The sequence below is a fragment of the Abramis brama genome (assembly GCF_963993115.1).
Source record: "Abramis brama genome assembly, chromosome: 7".
Classification (NCBI taxonomy): domain Eukaryota; kingdom Metazoa; phylum Chordata; class Actinopteri; order Cypriniformes; family Leuciscidae; genus Abramis; species Abramis brama.
In genome coordinates, this window is record NC_139969.1 from 13,223,535 (window position 1) to 13,243,921 (window position 20,387).

Genomic DNA, 20,387 nt, shown 5'->3' on the forward strand with positions numbered 1-20,387 from the left:
GATGCTAATACTATGTACTTCTAATGCCTGGTACACATTGTACAATTTTGAGCTTTCCCAGATGAAAGATGATCAATCGTGGAGATTTCTGTGGTCGTGGCTTCTAAACGGCGGTCCATTGTATAGTGAGAGGTTCAAAGACTGCCGTTGTCACGGTCTTGCAATCAAAGTTAGCCTGCAATAATTTTCGGACAGTGTCAGAAGTTTAGCATGATCATCTCATAGTGTGTTGCTACGACCTACGTCTACTGACTAGCCAATAAAAATACAACATGAAATATTGATCAATGTAACAAAAAACTCAACTACTTACCTCAAGCTCCATTTGCAAGATTTGCATGTCAAATTTGCCTCTTTTCTCTAGCAATTGCCTCTTTCGCTTCCTCATCTTTTTTTCAGCCAAATTGCTAGTGTGATTCATCTTGCTCTATTTGTTCACACTAGCGCATACTGATGACGTTTTATTCTGCTATAATATCTTGTGTCGTAGCCTACGATTCCATATGTGTCATCATCGTACAGTCTACATGCATGTCGTACCCAAGTTTATTAGATCCATGTTATACAGTGTGATTTGTAATGATCTTATAGGATTGCTGAAATCGCACAGTCTGTAGCAGTCAAAAAAACTTTGAAAAAACAAACAAAATAAAATTTTCTGTAGATAAATGCATTAAAAACATCCAGTGAAATGGACCAAAAATATGAATGACTCATCCTGCACTACACATTTTTTGTCCAATCAAAGGCTTTCTAAAATAAGTCCCTCCCTCACCTGCAGCCGGCTCGCATGTACAGTAGCAGAAGATTCATGGTTGTGACCTGATTAAAGCCTAATAAAGATTATCAACCCAGGATCCTTTGAAAAATGTGCCCATGGCGGCATTTCTGCAAAATGATATAACATGGCTTCTCACACTTTCAAAGTAAAATGTCCAGTGAGTGGTGCAAAAAACACTTGTTAAGTTTTATCCAAAACAACTGAATGGGAATCTGGCAATGTTTTATTACGTATCATGGCAGTTTGGAAATAAAATATGGACTGGAGCTAAAAGGTTATTGCTATTTTGTATTTGAAAATAACGTACCACCTACAGTACACCAAAGCTAACTGATAGTGTTAAAGCAAACATTAAAAAAATGCATTTGCTGAAGCAACCATGCCATTTTATGCATTGGAAGTGCAATACTTAGAACAGCCACAAATATGGAGCAAGTTGTGTAATGTAAATGTCAAAATGTATGGTAAGCATGTTTTGAGGTCACAACATAGTATTGTGCAAGGAACCGTGAGTCTTTATTAGTAAATAATCCTGCAATTATGTGTTTTTGGCGTTGTATTGCCTTTCAGCTGGAACTGCAGTGAATTGTATAGGTAGTTACATTTTTGGAGTTTTGCAAAAATGTAGTTAGAGGCGTGTTTGTCCAATGAGCCTATGTTGAAAACTATTTATGGTTTAAAAAAAGAGCTCTTCCATTGGTCCCATCCTAACTTCCTGTTTTAACAGGAAAAACTTCAACAAATGGGAAAAAAACTGCACTCTTCAAGCAATTTCATAGAGAGAGGGCTATTTTTTCCCAGAATGCCCTGCTTTTGGATTGAAGTAGTGATGGGTAAATGGGTTTGCCCACATGAAAGAGTAAGGAGGGTGTCAGGCTAATGAATTAATCAGGCGGTCATTAGTTTATATCTACTGCAGCCGCGCCAAGCTCTTTTTTTTCCACACAGAAGGAACGGAGCAGAGAGAACGAAGAAGGCAAATCATTCAGGCGTGAGAATGAGGTTTTCTACAGTATGTGTGTGTGTGTGTGTGTACGTGTGGAAGGGACACGGAGAGACCAAAAAGAAAGAGAGAACATGGAGTTATGAGCGTGCGTAAAAGCATGCTCTTTCATTCCCCTTAGCTAACTGTGTTCATTTCCCATCATGCCAATAAAACCGAACTTGATTTGAAATTAAATCGGGTGAAGGGATGTATGACTTTAGCAAGGGCAGACAGATAAAGAGTTCGAGGGAGACTGAAGAAGGAAGAACGTTGTTTGAATGAAGGAGAAGGGCACGGACAAGTGTAGAGGACAGGGGAAGTTAGTTACACAATCGTAAATTAAAACCTTCACTTTGCATAGTCGTACAAGTAGTATGCTCCAGCTACTGTTATGAAGACAATACAAATGAAGTTCAAGACAAGTTCAGCTTTCAGCATGTCGTGATAAATGTCAATTACCACAGAAAATTATTTAAACTTGTACTTTTTTTTAAAATGCAAAAATAAATAAAAAATGCAAACTGTGGTTACAGAAAGGTAAAACACACAAGTCATTCTGCACATATTTTAAAGCAGTTGTGTTGGTGCTCATTTTATGTTCCTGACATTCTTTCTCAAGAAAGACTGACATACACAGGACAGAGTGCACTACTCACAGACTTTTTAAATATTATTATTATTATCAATGATAATAATGATGTGTTACTTAAATAGTATTTTAATAATAATTCTCATTACTATATATTGATAAATTAATTTTAATAGTAAAAGTAATAATATTTAATAATAGTATTTATAAATATAATTATTGTTTTTATTATTAATGACAATTATAATAATGTGTTATTCTAATAGTATCTGTATTAATAATAATTCATATTAATATATATTGTTGACATCTCAATTATGATAAAATAATTTTAGGAACATGATTCTAATAATAATAAAATAATATTTATTATTAGTGTTGTAGTTGTTGTTGTTGTTGACAAAATCAGTTATGATAAAAAGTGTTATTTAGACCATGATTTTAATAATAATAACAATAATAATAATGTGTTATTTTAATAATAATTGTTAGTATTGTTAGTATTATTATTGTTGGTTTTTTTATATCGTTGACAAATCATTAATGATAAAAAAGTGATGTTAGGAACATGCTTTTAACTTTTTTGCCAGTTATCAGCCATGAGGAATCAATTAATGATCTACTGAGTAGAATAGCATGATTATCTCTGCTTAAAACATCAAGCAACCTACATCTTGTCGTGCGCACTTTCCTTTAACCAGTTGGACTGCAACGTATGGGTGACATGTACAAGTATATGTACACACACAAGCAGTTTTTTCTGTCTCACTCTGTCTCGACTCTCGAGTCAAGCACCAGAGGTGACAGTTGTAAGTGAGAACATCTCCACTGGCTCTGGGTTCCCTCCAGGTGCACATCCTCAGGTCCCAGAAAGTACACTGATCGAAGCTTTGAAACATCCCTTCTTCCTAACTTCCCTATAGTCCTTAGGGGAGATGCTACTAGAAATCAGGCTTAGATCAGCATGTTCAGGCTAAGAGCTAAACTGTATCAACCCAGAAATCCTGCAGTCAGGCACCCTGCACAATTTAGAGACGGTGACCTAAAAGCTCCAGAAATAGTGTTGCATTCTTTCTGGACAGACAGCTACCCTGTAACCTAAGTAAAAGTGGAGAGATGCCCAGTGAATGAGTTGGCAGATGCATTAAAGAGTTCACTCTGAGAGAAGATAAGGCTGCTACACTCTGTTTTAGAGAAAAGTGGTGCATAAAAGATGATCGGAGAAGCACTCGCATGCGCAAGGTGTCAAGATTTGTCACCACCTGTTCTGGATCAAAACATCGTGATGCCATATAGCAAGCAACCACACTTCTGAGTGTATGTGATGGATATAAGCAACTAGGTTCTAATGATCTGCAACATTTAGTTAGGGTTAGTTTGTGACTTCAGGGCTCGTGCAATGCTTCAGAGAAATGCAAATCTACTGATATCAACTGTGGCAGTGAGGGGAAATTGAGTCTGATTGGCGCAGAGACGGTCATGATGACCAGAGTCCTCGAATTATCATAATTTATGTCAAATCTCAGGTGAAAAAGGAAGCTTATGCGTTAGTTCTACAAGAAAGGCAGTAAGTTTTTTGTGTCATTCTTACGTCATTTGTTGCTTCAGCATGCCAGCATTTGCATATATTTGAATCACTAAATAACATGCCAAATTCAATCTCTGTGGTAAAATTGTAAAGAAGCCCGAATCTCCAACAATGTTTTGTCTCTTCTTCAGGTAAGAGGATGATGACAGTTAGGACACAATGGATTTTAATGCATAAAAGATTTGGTTCGATCCCCTCTAGGGCAAAAACCTGCAAAGTTTGTTCAGTAACAATACTGAATGTCAGTCTGAAAATGATTTACTGACAGACACCGAAAAGCCTACCTCAACCCCGGCCCTCATGTACGGCAGACATCTCTGGAGTTACAGCGCTGTCTATAATGAATCACTCCATTCTCAGAGTATTGAACCTCAACAGACGCTATCCGATACAGGCAGAACAGCTTTGCTGTAATGAGAGCCATAAAGTCTTGAGCTTTGATCAATGGATTAACTAAAAAACTATGACTGATCGACATTTGCCAAGTGTCTGATTTATCAGGTTAACCTGTGTGCGTGCGCGTGTGTGTGTCACAGCGTGATGAAAAGAAAACCGGATCAATGAGGTGATCGATCGCCCGAGGCCCCTCTTGCTCTCCGTCGAGTGACATTAGAAATTGATCAAGTGCGTGCAACTCGGAACACATGAACTTTAGACTACTCACGACAGAAAGCATTCATACGTGAACTTGTGTTTGTCTGGCTGTATGTTTGTTGAAGGTTAGAGACAAAGAGCAGGAAGACGTCCCGCTGTGACGAAGAAGGAAGCTCTGAGCTGAAGTGTGGGAAAGCAGCAGCGTGTTAAGGAGGCAGATAAGCAGAGACACATCGACAGGAAGCTGTGACAGAGCGGCTATGGTTAATAGTCAATGGGCATAAAGCGAAGAGGGCAAAGTTGAAGCGACATCAAACCGCGAAGCTGAATGCCGCTTTTGGCACGGGCTACAGATAGTCCTATTTTTCACCACACGGGTCGGCTTTATGCTGCTGACAGAGAAATGAATAGATGTGTGTAAAGACCCGAGAGATTTGCCAGTGGATTAATCCTTTCATTAAGGAAAGCGAGAAGTTAATTGCAGCGACAGCTGCGTTTCTCAGAGTTTACTCGAATGACATTTTAACGCCATCCTTTTAAACGGAAAAAAGCAATTATCAATAAATGCAGGGCAATCTTCACATGAATCAGGCAGAAATTAGCTTTTATTTCTCTTTTCTTTGGCCTCGAGACGTGTTGGCAGCACAGGCCTGGAGTGAGTTTTCGTGCAAACCGTCACGCAAACGAAAATAAACCACTCGATAGTGTTGTGATGAAACGGCAGACAAAGTTTAGGCAGCAGATCAAAGGTTACGATAGAGCACCATGCTGAAGTCTGATGAAAAAGAGTAGAGAAAAAGATAGGTGGAGATGGAGATGTCCTGGGTAATTACTTTGAGCAGCGGTATTGAACTACTGAAAGGAATATTACCTACGTAGAAAAAGGGAAGTTAGGCTTTGAGACTATTCAGAAATGATGCGGATAATAAGATGAATGTGAATGAGTGTCCAGAGACCAGTTATGAAAGAAGACGCAGTGCTGGTGACAATCCAAGAAAGAGACGGAAAAAAAAGAAGAAACCGGTAATTAAAAAGGAAAGAGTGAAAGGTAAGAGCTGTTACTGTTTAATCTCCCACTACTTGATAATAGCTTTGAATGGGAATATCAGACATGCCTTTCTAACCTCAAAACAATCCCGGGTTTACCCGTATAGACCGCCAGACCCTGAAAGGATACCATATATTTATTTGCTTTAATTTTAGTTGTTTTAAAAATATAACATTAATGTGAAATAAAAATACAAGTATAAAATGCCATTGCCGCATAATCCCATTGCAGCATCTTCATTGACATCACTCTGCAAAAATAGATCATGTATATGCAATTAATTTCATTAACATGTAAAATGTTACAAAAATAATTAATTTAATTTAAATAAATTAAATAATTTAATTCATTGGGGTTTTGGGGTTACATAAATAAAATGTATGTAAAATAAAATATAAGTATAAAATGACACATGTACATAATCCCATCCCAAGTCTTTTCCCCAAAAATCATTCATCAAACATTTATATTGCATGCATCGATATGTAATACACAAAATGTTTAATCGATTGACAGCCCTAATATTTGTATACAGCATATACATATACCATGATCAAGAACTCTGTTCGCAAACAGCTGTCTTACGCACACTTATATTGTCACAACCATCTGGCTCTTGACCAAAACTCCCCCAACAATGTGTCATAAAATCTCATCTGCTCTTTCTCCTTCCCACACTTCCATCTCTGTTCCCTTTCTTTCTCCATGCTCTGATTCACTCTCTTTTCCTGGTGATGACAGCCAAGGCCTGGTGTCATCGTGCTTTTAACAGTACAGCTGTAGATGCAGCAGCCAACATGTGGAAAACGACAGATGACAGGACACAATGCAAGACTCTTTACCCAGATCTGTCAGAACACACCTACCAACCCACATCTGCGCACAGATGTGCATGTGTGCAATGTTACGTGGACATGTGCAGGTGTTACTCATAAAACTTTGTCATGTGAGTTGTCAAGTTTTGGCTCTCAGCTTTGACTAGGATATTGGTTATTGGCGGGCAGGGGCTGGAGAGAGGAGTCTAGTGATTTCACGTCTGACTGGACAGGAGGACAGGTCTATTTCTCTATTTCAGGACTGGAGCTCAAACCCTGCTCCAAAGGCCGTTTTAACCAAATCAGGCTGCAGCTTTAATGTTCAAATGCAGGCTCTACAGCTCACATTTGCAATTACATCTACTCATTTAGCAGATGCTTTTTACCTAAAGCGACTTACAAATGAGAAACATCACAAGCAAGAGTCAACAATACTCGCTTTACCTTAGTGCCAAAATTGGAATGCTAATGCAAAAGCTAATTTTAACTCATTCGCACGTGGGATGAGTTTTATTTCTGGATTTAAGTCTCTGCAAACGTTGCCTACTTGCAATAAAAAACGTTTACAGTACAATAATCCTGAAGTCTGTTTTTAGCAATTGGCAAATCCTCAGCACTTGAACTTTAGCATGTAGCCATGGGTCCATTTTCAGGGTCGAGAGTCATTTTAGGCTGCATGCGAAAAAGAGAACAGCAGAAGGCAAGATGTTATTCTGTCAGACCTTAAAATATGAGAGCAACTAAATGGTCGATTTCCAAATGACATGCTTAAAGTGTGTTGATCTCTTGACTCTGTTATAGTGGGGGCATTTGGCCAGTCAAGGAAATTACAGTGGTACTTTATGGAGCACTATGATTTATCTCAACACCATGCATATTTATAGTTATAAAAATGACCTGATATTAATAAATATTTTTAAGAGATTTAAATGTGGTCAATATTAACAAAAATGGTAAGTCTCAGCCTGACACAGCATGCCCAATTGCCCATGAAATGCCCACTGAACATTCATGACCCAACTAATGCATAATGCATACAAAAAGGGTTAAAATCTGACAGAAATCTCAGAAAGGAATCTTTTGGAAATCAGTCAACCAGGTAACAAAGAATATTTAGAAGTTATTAGTTGCAGTTATAAAATTATATATAATGAAATGAAATATAATATTATATATACAGATGAAAGGTTTGGATTAATTAAGAGTTTCACCAAGGCAAATTTATTTGATCAATACATGCATATTAGAATGATTTCTGAAGGATCTGAAGTAATGACTGCTGAAAAATCTGATTTGCCATCACAGGAATAAATTACATTTTAAAATATATTCAAATAGGAAACAGTTATTTTATATTGTAACAATATTTCACAATATTACGGTTTTTACTGTATTTTTGATCAAATAAATGCAGCCTTGGTGAGCATAAGAGCCTTTTTGTTTACATAAAAAATAGTCTTAATTATTCCAATCTTTTGACCATTATGAATACATATAGAGATAGAATGCATTTATTAGAAGAAGTTATCAAATGTACACTACTTTAGCCCATGTATTTGTCATACGAGTCAATGGCATTCTCTAGAAAGCCTGCTTATTCAAACATACCTGGGCCACAGGGAGATGTTTAAATAGTCCTTTCAACATGTAGCTTGTGGCAGAATATGTGTATCGCATTGCATTTAGCAGCTTTTATTGCACTGATGAGATCGATAAGAGTTTTCCGATCTCAAATGGGAAAAGAATTCCAATGAGCGTGCGTTTGTGTGGCATTAGAGTTGATGGAAATGATATTGAAACTCTCTGTGATGTATTACTTCTGAGCAAATTTCACCCTCGAGTGATTTGGACAGAGCTTTCTGTGTACGCAACTGTGTACATAACCGCTGGTGTTCTCTGATTCTGATATTATGTTCTGGTTGCATATAAATAGCGGAGATTCATAAAGCTATGTACTAAGGAAAGCAATGCTTTGCGATTTACTAGATCTTTAAGTCAACAAGCACAAGATTTTCTCTCTACATGAAGTCATTCACTCTCAGCTTCCTGGAAATTGACTATAGATGACGATGGTGGAAAAAGACCACGAAGCGCTCAAAATTCAAGACCTCCCCCAGATTAAGGTCACTGCAGAGCTCCACACTTATGACCCATCATAAAAAACGTGATCCGAAGGCAAGAGAATATTTGCCACGCCAAACTACCAGGTATGGATCAATCAAACCTTTGAAGTCTAGGCCATTTGCAAGCAAATGAAAAATAAATGAGAATCATCTGTGATTCTGAGTCTGTGATTGTGCATTTAACTTGCAAAGGCAAAAAAACTGCAAACAAAATTCAGTTAGAACCGCATGGGGTCTCTTATACCAAGAGTTTTTAAACTGTGGGCCGTGCAAAGTGTTAGAATTGTGGTGCATTCATGTGCGAAATATGAAAAATGTAAGTTCTCAAATTCAATTAGCAAGTTCATTGGTGGGCATACCTTATATTTACATATTTCACACATGACACCGTGCCTGTAGTTCTTTTAAAGGAATGGTAAACCCTAAAAATCCTGTAATCATTTACTCATCCTCATTCCAGACCTGTATGACTTTCTCTTTTTCTGTGGAACACAAAAGAAGATATTTTGAATAAGTAAACTGTGAAGGTTCCTCTTGACTTCCATGGTGTGGACAAAAAAAAATATGCAAGTCAATGGAAACCAAAACTGTTTTCTTACCAACATAATCATCAAAATATCTTCTTTTGTATTCTATAGAAGCAAGAATGTCATACAGGTTTGGAATGACGGTGAGTAAAATATGACAGAATTTTCCTTTTTGGGTAAACTCTCCCTTGAAGCAATGGAGCTCATAACGATTCACAAGCAAACAGCTGTTTTTTTATGATTTGGTCTCACAAACTAGTACTTACAGGTTTGAACCTTTAATAAATGAACTAATGAATCATTCAGAAAGGCTACTGAATCAACACGACTCCAAGTTCCATGTGAATGCATCATTACTTCAATCAATTAGCCTGTTCTTACTTGCTGTGACACCAAGAAAGATAGTATGTTTCATTATTAGAATCTATTTTACTTTTGGATTTTATATCCTAAGAATATTTATTTCAATACATACTGTAGGATCTATAAATTATAGCATAAGCCTTATAGTAAGAAAGTAGGCACACTTGATTATACCTTTAAAGTAAATTGCTTAAACCTCTTTTTTGTGTCCTAAATTTTGGGAACCCCTGTTCTATGATCTGTCCTACAGCAGACAGGTTTGGCTCATCTAAACTCAGATTCAGACAAAACGTTTCAGTGTTGTGTAGTTGCTGTATTTCACCTCTGTAAGACAAGATGCTCCACACAATAAAATAACCTCACTATTCTTCTACCTTCACCACAATAAAACAATTACAATTACTGTTGGTGAGTCCTTCCAGCACCTATCACTGGCCCCATCACCACAGCAGCAGCAAAGCCTGATGGGATTGCCCTTTGAGCTTCAGTCTGCCATCTTCATCATTCTATCAGCTTCAGAGTCTGTGGAAACTGAAATGGCATTACTGAGTGAATTACTGAGCATGGCGGATTGAGAAATGTGTGCGTTACATGAGTGTGCTATTCGACCGGCTGGCTTGAGCGGTGTAGTGCGTTTTCGTTTCTCCGCAAAAGTTCAAACAACTCATTCACTTTATCCCCTCTCTGTTTGAATCAGTCCCCGTCTCAGTGGAACGCACAATAAAGAGGAACGCAAGCAGATTTCTCCTTTGAACATTTAGGAGGCGGCTGTTTATTGCGTTCATCTTTTCCAAGCAGGATCATCAATTATGTATAATATAACACTTTTACGATTAAGGCCTCAAAAAAAGAAGAAGCAAGAAACAAGATTTAAGCCTGCCATTGAAAATCAAACCCACCACCCCCCTTCTCTAATTGAAGTGAGTGATGAGCCTTTTTAATAAGAATCAATCTGAAGGGGGGGGATGAAAATACTGGATTGTGAGACAGGATTAATGCATCAGAAAAAGGAAGAAAAGACTCAATTAAGACTATGCCAAACTTTGGCAAGCGATAACGCATTAGCATTAAACACAGCAACCTAGAGACATCAACATTGAATCAGATCCAAGAATTATTCAGGTATTCAGGTTCGAAATGCATATTTATTGATGGCTTCAGATAATTCGCTGCAAATGTAATCAAGGGCCAGAAACACACACACACATATATAAATTTACCAGCAGTTCGCGACACCCTACTACAATTAAAATCACAGGCTCAGCGTTCCCTGGACCCAGGTATTGATGATTAATTTTGCATTGTATCAGAGAAACAGAAATGCTGTTAAAAGGAGACCAGTCAGGCAGCAGACATAGGGGGGCTCTCTCTAATTGCCTATTCATCAAAAGAGTTCCTCAAGTATATCCAGAGCTGAAATATCACGCATGACAACTGAACCGCACTCCATTAATTATGCTTCCAATGAACCAGGTTCACAACACTCCTCTTCTGGTTATTAGAATCTCAGTCTCTCTCTCTCCACTGGAGATTCACATAATCAGAGTCATACTTTAACAAACGAGGATAATCATTCACACTGGTAAACAGAGCTGTAGGAATAAATCCTCACACACACACACAAACTGACAAGGCACATTTTCTATATCAAACTGAAAAAAAGTGGTTAAGGAGGAGGGTTGTTGGTACTTGAACACTGTTAAACAATAGCGTGGGTGACGCGTTTGTGGTTTTGTACACATTGACAAACAGAAGACCATATAATAGCACAGAAACTCTGTTGTACTAATGCTCGCTACTAATGTTGGAAAAAATGAACAATCACTGACTTGGATCTTTGAGCTTCTAAATTATCTTTGTCAACTTTTTACTTAAATGTAGTGATACACCTGCTTTAAGACAACATGAAAACAAAATGAACCTTATTTTCTTTATACATGTTCCTCAGTGCATGTTATTAAAAACTGAATGTTTTCATAATCTTTCAACAGAATGTTACTCCGCCTCTGCAACAACTTTCCTGTCTAGATTATGCCAACAAGCCCTTTTATTTTTCAGCCCCTCCAAGTACCCATCACATTCATCTGTTTCAGTTTCAGTCACGTCATTTTTATCCTCACAGCCGCCGTATTTATAACCGTCAGTAAGTAAAAGCAACGGTGGAGAATTCTAAAACACCTAAGGAACGATTTCAAGAGAAATGTAGATCATTCATTTTGATCTTGTACCAAACTATTATTTATACAGATCTGTAGTCAGTACAGACATTTAAGACATTTTAAATTAAAGTGCTAATGCGAGTAGATTTAGAATTTTGCATTTGACTGATGTTGTAAATTTGTTGGGCTAGTGTTTTGTTAGGCTTAAATTTATTAGATATTTAAAATATATTTTTTGAAAAATATATTTAAAAAAAATGTTTTTAGTCAGTGCCAATAACACGCGTTATATATAAAAAAAAATTGTTTGTTTTGCAAAAACTAAAATGTTACATTAGCAGGTTACGCTTTTTTGCTAACCTTGGAGGCTTGCATTCAAGTGGCTTTGGTAGAAACTTCCAGGCAAGTGTGTTGAAGCTGGTTGGAGCTAAACTGTGTAGGCTTTTTGCCCTCCAGGGGCAGGATTGGACACCCCTGTTGTAGAAGAACGATGTTGGTTCAACACAACACTCTACAGCATCTACTGTGTAATTTATTGCTTCTTTATCTGCTAAATAAATATCTCACAATTGTCCTACTTGTCCTTAACTTGTCTGTGGAAATCAAGCAAACAGTACATATTTATTTTATCCAAATTAATTTTGCATTGAGAAGTTTTATTTTAATACGATGCCTCTCTACTTTTGTTTACGGAACTCTTGCATTCATAAATGCTGCTGTCTAATTCTATCCCTGCAAGCAGCTGCAACTGCTGACAAACTCATCTGTCATTTGCCAGTGTAAGTGTGTACACGCAATACATTGTGCCTCAGGGCTCTTAATGTTAACTATCTGAGCTCAGGCCTCATTTTTTTTATTTGGATTTCACTGCGTTGAAAGAAATATTCCAGGTTCAGTACAAGTTGATCTCAGTCGACAGAATTTGTGGTGTAATGTTGATTACCACAGGAAATTATTTTGACTTTACCCTCTTTCTAAAAAAAAAGGTTATGCTGCAGCACTTGCAATGAAAGAAATTTAAGGAATGCAAAGCTTATAATTTTATAAAACTAATTACATTAATTATTATGTTAAAACCTGTATTTGTTTGAGCTGTTGAATTGATTATTTATGGTTGTTTTAGGCTTTTAGGTGTTACATTATTATGGTAACAAAGTAGTAAAATTGTATATAACTTTACACTGAAAAGGTTAGCAATAATTGTTTCATTCAAAATCTTGTTACCACAAATATTGTTAAAGGGTTAGTTCACCCAAAAATGAAAATTCTGTCAGTAATTACTCACCCTCATGTTGTTCCAACCCCGTAAGACCTTCGTTCATCTTCGGAACACAAATTAAGATATTTTTGATTAAATCTGAGTGCTGGATCACTTCTCCATAGGCTTCTTTGTAATTGAAACTTGCCAGCCCAGAAAGTTAGTAAAGACAGTGTTTACAATAGTCCAAGTGACTGCAATGGCTCAATAAAACAAAAATAACGACTTTATTCAACTATTCATTTTCTTCTGTGTGGGCCTCTGAGTGAGTTCACATAGTATAACAGCGCAGCGCTTCTGGGTTGTACGTCAGAACGTAGGCTCACTATTGGCCGACGCTGGTCATGAGTGTGTGATGCTGGCCATTTTTGTTTTGTTTTTTCGAACAAAAAGTATTCTCGTCGCTTGATAAACTTATGGTTGAGCCACTGTAGTCACTTGGACATTTTAAACATTATCTTTGCTAACTTTCTGGGCCGGCAAGTTTCAATTACAAAGAAGCCTATGGAGGACTGAGACAGCTCTCAGATTTAATCAAAAATATTTGAATTTGTGTTCCGAAGATGAACGAAAGTCTTACGGGATTGGAACAACATGAGGGTGAGTAATTTTCATTTTTGGGTTAACTAACCCTTTAAATGTCTTGTTGCTATACTATTGAAAAAGTATGTATTTTAACATTTACATATGGGTGAAAAGTAATTTCTGTGTTAATCAAAATTATGCCACAAGTACTGTCAATTGAGCTTAAGTATTGAACTGAAATATTCCTTTAAAGGGTTAAAGCGTACTTGAGAACACACACACTTATCTAGAGACTCCTTGAGGCACAAGACTGATGAGAAAAAAATCTTCAAAGCCATAAACTGAGGCCTGCTCTGTTCGTTTGATGTGGAGATAATGATTAAGGTACATAGCGAGACAACATTTCCATTCGACTGCAAATTGGAAAGATTCTGAGACGGATATCTGAAACTCAACACAAGGTGAGGAAAGATGATTGTCAGGGTCACTGGAAGTTTGACTCAGAGTCAATTGTGACATAATTGGGACTTCAGGCACTGGAGAAGGCTGGTTGTCGAGGTTATTATATGCTTTGTTTAGAACATTGGACTTGAAATGCTCAAGCCATAGCTAGCATACAATTTCAACTAGGGGGAAAAATGCAACAGACATTTTTTTTATCTTTTCTACTTTCTAATAAGACCAGGTAAATTGGTGGTAACTTGGTTGTGTTCATGACTGGCATGGGTTTTTGTAGGAGGACAGCAAGCAACTGACAGCAAGTAAACAAGATGAAGTTCAGCCTTCCTTGTAAATGAGCCAAAATGGTAACTGAAAATGACATTTCACATTTAAAATTCGCCAAAGCCAGCCAGGCAGCCATCTCACTGGTGATTTGTGCTCTTCCAGAGAGGAAGGCATTACTGTGTGTGAGGGGAAATACATCTGTCTGTCTGTCTGTCTGATAAAGCGAATGCCAGTCCATGTGCCATCGCACATTCTTCCTCTGCTTCAGGCCCTCCACAGCTATCAGTCCATCATTGTCATACAATAATTCTGCGTGTAATACCAGTCTGAGTCCCACAGAAACTGACATACTGTGTCTGCAGTGAGAGCGTGTTAAACCCACTCAACATCCTGTAGAACAGACCAATTTAACACAGAAATAAGCCAATTATCTTTGAAGAGTAGGCAAATTTACAATAGGATTTTCACAATTCCTGTTGGACGTTCGTGTTAGGGGTTGGGCTCCGACACATTAGTGTCTTTCTTGACCACACACATTTTTCTAGACAACAATCCCACTTTCACACATTCATAGAGAGAGGCTTCAGTCTAATGCAAACATCACACACAGATTACACGCCACTAAAGAGATATTCTTTCTGCATGAAAACTCAGCAATATTCCAGATTAAAGGAATATTCTGGGTTCAGTGCAAGTTAAACTCAATTAATAGAAAGCGTGTTATAATGTTAATTACTACAATACTTAATTTCCACATCTTTAAAAGAAGCACAAATCTGGGTTACAGTGAGGTACTGGCAAAGAGGAGAATGGGGACAATCAATAAACTTTAAAATACTCACTGTTTCAATAGTACAGTAACAAAACAAACAATATTAGTGTTAAGATGATTTTAGTGTGAATACTTCTGTATGACATTCTATCCAGTTTTAGAACTTTGTTGCCAAGACAATGCAATGTCATAAACATTAAAGGTAGGGTAGGTAGGATTTTTATAAAAAACTTTTTTTCAAATTTGTTTAAACTGTCTTTATATACCAATACATAATTAAAATGTAAGTGCTCTGAAAAAGAGAGTTTAAAAATCGAGTGACTGTAGACCTTTTAATCTGCAATAAACACAGCTCATTATTTCCATCCGGGACGAAACAATTGATTGGTTTGGGCGACTGTCACTCACTCTCACAACCAAGGCTACCACCACTGTTGCTAGATCTGCCCATATGCGCGCACACCCGTTTGATTTGAGGGGAGTGCAAGAGAGGCGCGGAACCTACGAAGAGTAAAATTATGGCAGAGAAAAAGAGCATTCAAAATTCAAAGCACCTGCATATGCAGTCAGCGAAGGCAAACAAGGCAAAAACTACTTCCTCGGACCCTGGTTGCCCGCACTCTTGAACGACCTCCTCTGCTTCGCCCTCGACCCCGGACCTGTCCTTGAACCGACGATGCGGTACTTGTCTCCGGAGTGTAACGTTAGTCCTCATCAGAGTCAACAATGTTTTCATCATGTAAACTCTTACATGCAAAACACCGTATAGGCTATGTTATGACTCTTACACGAAATTCACCTTCATCACAGTTTAACTGATGGTAATGGAAAAACGTGTATCAATGCAACCTGTTTTTAGCTTTGCCTTATAAATATAGCTTGTTACCTATAGCCTAAATATAGCTCGTTACCGAATCAAACAAAATATATTTTAAACTTTACCAGTATCGATATGCTAGCTTGATAGTGAGTACTAAAAGCCATCTTATTTGTTTATATTTATAGTGATAAAGTTAGGTATTTTATTACATGTGATTCTGACATGATGTCACTGCATGCACTGCGCTCCTTCCTCTCCGCTCGTCTCAGGTAAATAAATGTGTCTTCCTGAGCCTGAGCCTCGCGCGTTCATGTGTTTTGGGGGCGTGGCTTTGGAAGGAGCCCAGAAGGGAGGGGGTGGAGTGAATGGAAATAATTAGCTGTTTACAACAGTCGTGAGAGGTCAGACACTCGATTTTTATACTCTTTCTTTCAGAGTACTTATATTTTAATTATGTATTGGTATATAAAGACAGTTTAAACAAATTTGAAATGTTTTTTTTTTTAGAAAAATCCTACCTACCCTACCTTTAAACAGCTTTACAATTAATACAGTGTTACCAGAATAAGTGCTTTTATAAAAGTATATACTTCATATTTCTACTTTTAAGTACTCCAAAAATAGGCCCTATTCACCATTGTAAGTATCCAGATAATATCGATTTATGCAAAAGAAATTAAAGAAACAAAGGACAAGTCATTATTTTATTTATTTTTATTTTTTTGGTAATCAACTTTACCACAAGTAATTAAATTGTACTCAACTTGGAATATTTCTTTAAGATTTGAGTAGCCTTAGTGTCAAAGAGATTGTGAAATCAATTGGATTATAATACACCATCAAAATAGATGATACTTCTCGCCTGGTAGAGCAGCTGATGTTTGAGAGCTGTATTACAGAGTGGCACTAATCATAGTGTCGGATTTATAGTTGTCATTCAAATGTTTGTCTGACTGAGAATGGCATTAACCAATCAACCAGATCATCCTCATTCTCAGCCCTTGTAAGATTAGGCCACATAGCAGACAGTGTAAGGAGAAAGAGATGGACCACTTGTAGATAAATCCATTCATCTTCTATATCTTATGTCGGTCTCAGAGGAGTGCTGGAGCCTACTTGTAGATAAATGAATGGGAGAAACCACAACGCTCAATATTTGCGCAAAGACATAAAATGTATGATACCATTTTTGCTAGATTTTATTGCGGATTTTATGTTATTGAGGCGCAAACAATTTTGGAGATTTCAGTCTTTCCCCATTCAAGCAGACAGGAGTTGTATTAATCACAAAATCAAAAATAGCTGCCTGGGGTCGTTGCCAAGATGGCAGCAGAGTGGAATGACTTGCCTTGAAAAGGATTTGGCAACATTAAGAAGATACCTGGGAACAAGGACCAAGGTTTGGGATAGAGAAATTCTTTCATGAGTCATGAGTCATGAGTCCACAGTCAAACTCGAGAATCCCCCTCGATAGAAAGCTTGTTCCGGGGTGGTGTTGTCCGTTATCGTGGCGCCCCACATGTTTGCAGGACGTTCCCTGTGTGCCGATCCGCTACACCACTGGGCATTTGAATGGATGGATGGTTGGATGGATGGACGGACAGACAGACACATATCATTCCCCAGTGTGGTTAGGTCCATGGGAATAAATTGTTTCATTTTAATTTCTAGTGGAGAATATTCATTCTCAGTGCCAATAGCTCTTAAAGCGCTACTTTATTTTTCACTTCAACAGCATACAACAGTCCCACTTACTGCCTATCAGTGGAGACCACTTCCTGCCTTTGGCATGAAAAGCACTTCTGGCTCCTACAATATATTCAGAAAAACATTAAAATTACAAAATAATAAAACAGTTTGAAGTGCATTACAATAATACGCAGATTCTTGCTACCAGCACATGAGCTTTTTACTTATCACAGCAAGCTCTCTAAAAGCCAGAGAGATTGAAAGTATCACCTCATTTGCTCACTTCACCTGATTCTTTCTCATGGTGAACCAATGAGGTTATCACCCTGAGTCACACCAACAAATTGCAGAGGGACACTGTTTCTTTTAGAGAAGGTTTAAAATATCTGTTAAAAGGTTTCTGTGTTTAGTTAGCTTGTTATGTTCCACTAATGAACACAAAAAACTAGCTATAACATTGTTGACACTAAGTGCCATGTCAAAAAGATGCACAGCAGTCTGTTAGTATCCAAAGAGACAATCCGCATGATACTAATCTGATTCAGGATGGTAAAGAGAGCCCCATGTTAGCTTTAATACTCACTTTAACTTAGTCTCTGAGGGCCTCTTATCTGATAAAGCTTGTCGACTTCATTTTACTCAATGGCCTGCTGTAGATGGAAGCTCTTTAGAGGAACAATTCCCTTCTTTTCTGTGGAAACAGAAAAAACCCTTGCTTTCCAAATTGCTAAGGGTGTGTAGAGGTTGTATAATGGGCCCTTTTCTTTAATTATGACAGCAAATATTTCAGGTTTGGATCTTACAACATAAACACATTTACACTCACCATTCCTCACTTCTTTTTGTTATTTTTGTTCTCCTCCTTGCATATGCTCATTGCTGCATCTATTGTAAATTAAAGTAATGCCTAAGGCTGTGAGTCAGTCAGTCTTCCCTGTGACAATACCATATTTATCAAGGAAAAGCTTTGTCCGACATAAGTCATTGAGCCAATGTCTTGTCTATTTCAACATGCCTTTCACATTTCCTCCTCACACCACCTCTTCTTCTCCATTTCTCTCTTGGTAAATGCAAGAGCTCCTTGTGTGTAAACAATTACAAGCTTATTGCTGACACAGATTGCTGGAGTCGCGTTAAATAAAATCAGAGGAGTGTTCACCCGAACTGCAAGCTGCCTCCTGCCTGGCCCATTTTGTAACAGTGAACCTCCCCTTGCTGAAGCTTAGCCAAGCTGAATGGGATTTTGTGCATCACAAAAAAAAATCTGCATATACTCACATAAAAACAACAACAAAAATCAATTTGTATCTGGGTCCCTTTGATAGAGCAAAATCATCAGAGGAGAAAAATGCATTTTGTTTCAAGGCACACACAGACAATTACTGTACAAGAAAGGACCACATGGAAAAAAAAATAAGAAAGGTGTGTATGTGGACATCATAAGCCCATAATACAAGATATGTAGAAAAACATTTGGAGTACAGAGACTCAATAGTTATTTGTCTTCTTTTTGGCCCTTCTTTAAGCTTCCTTTTTGCTCCTCAAGTGCGTATTTATACAACAATCCCAAAAAATATAACTTAAAACCAGACAATGCAATGCAAAAAAACCCATCTCCCCACATCTAAAAATATCCACATTCATCCGCTCCTTTAGAGATGTGTAAAGTATGACTTTTCTGCCTCTAGCGACAACAAACAGAAATGCATTCCCTTCATTTCCCAGTGGTCGAACTAACAGGCTTGTCCCGCCCACAATTCACTCCATTGTTTGGGTAAATAGTTTAGTGTCCAGCTGGTCAAGATGCTAAAACAGTGTAAAGCCATAATGTTGGAAAATCCTATTGGACTTATTATAAGTAGGATTACTATGAGAATAGATTATTTATAAAAAGTACTTTTATATACAAGCATATTACACATTTAAAGTCGCCATGAAACAGAAGTTGAGATCATCTTTTCTTCCCTATAGCTGCACACTGTATATCCAAGAGAAATGGCTTCTCAAACAAGATTTAGGACATGACTTGATTTTGCATCGGGAATTGATTGGATCGATCATTGTGGTTTGAGGCAATCTGAGTGACAGGTCTTCCTGCCCTTGCGCCAGTAAACATCATCAGAGAAGGGATGTTGTTGCAAGAGTGGAAGTTATTTTGATAAAAGATTAAGAGGGCACTTGAAATTAATAAATAATAATAATAATAATAATGTGCACGGATAAATAGTTTTTAATAAATACTGCAATTTATACAGATCAATTTTGCTTTCATGGTGACTGACACTCAACCAATACTGATGATACATAATTAGGTAATCACAACGAAAGTCTGCAAAATATGAAATGACTTTAGTCAAGAGATTTTTTTTTTTTTACTTATGTTTTGTCGATGTAGTAGGCTACCGTAGCCTACCGTACCATACCGTAACGAAAGATTATGGACCAGCCTGCTGTTGCTATGGTAACCTCCTCAAACGAACGCGACTTATTTAGAAGGCTCCTCTGACTAACTCTAACTTTTGTGGCTGTGAATCTTTACCCCCGAAAGGTTTTATGTTGTGACTTTTTTTCGGGGGTTAAGATTTAATCAGGGAGGTCAGACCTTTTAAGCGCACTTAACCCAAAAACATCATATGTCGGCTACTTCACGCAACCCATGGCCATGGGTAATGAAAGCGGCAGCAAATCTACCTACTGCCAACTGTAGGCTAAAAAGGGCATTCTGGAGTACTAAAAGGGCATTCGCGCTAATAATATATTTGGGTAAACACATGAGCAACAGAGCGTATCCATCCTTGCCGCCGCGCGCTCGCTCACGCGCAGCCACACTCACTTAATTTGCGACTAAAAACATTATTAGGGACTCAAATGAGTGTCATCAGTGAAGCCGTCGTTAAGAAAGGACTAACTGTTTAATGTGTGCCCGGCGAACACCGGGGTGTCGGTAAACGTGTATGCTGTTGCCCCGTGAATCCCTCAACGGTGACAGACAGAAGCGCGCGCGCCATCTGCTTCAATTCCTTCG

At 37.8% G+C, this 20,387-nt stretch overlaps 1 protein-coding gene across 3 annotated transcripts in view; it reads right to left on the minus strand.

Moving 5' to 3' along the window:
- The window catches only part of cdh24b (cadherin 24, type 2b), a 146,792-nt gene that overhangs the window by 115,624 nt on the left and 10,781 nt on the right, over positions 1-20,387 (minus strand). The gene's annotated exons all lie outside the window — the stretch shown is intronic.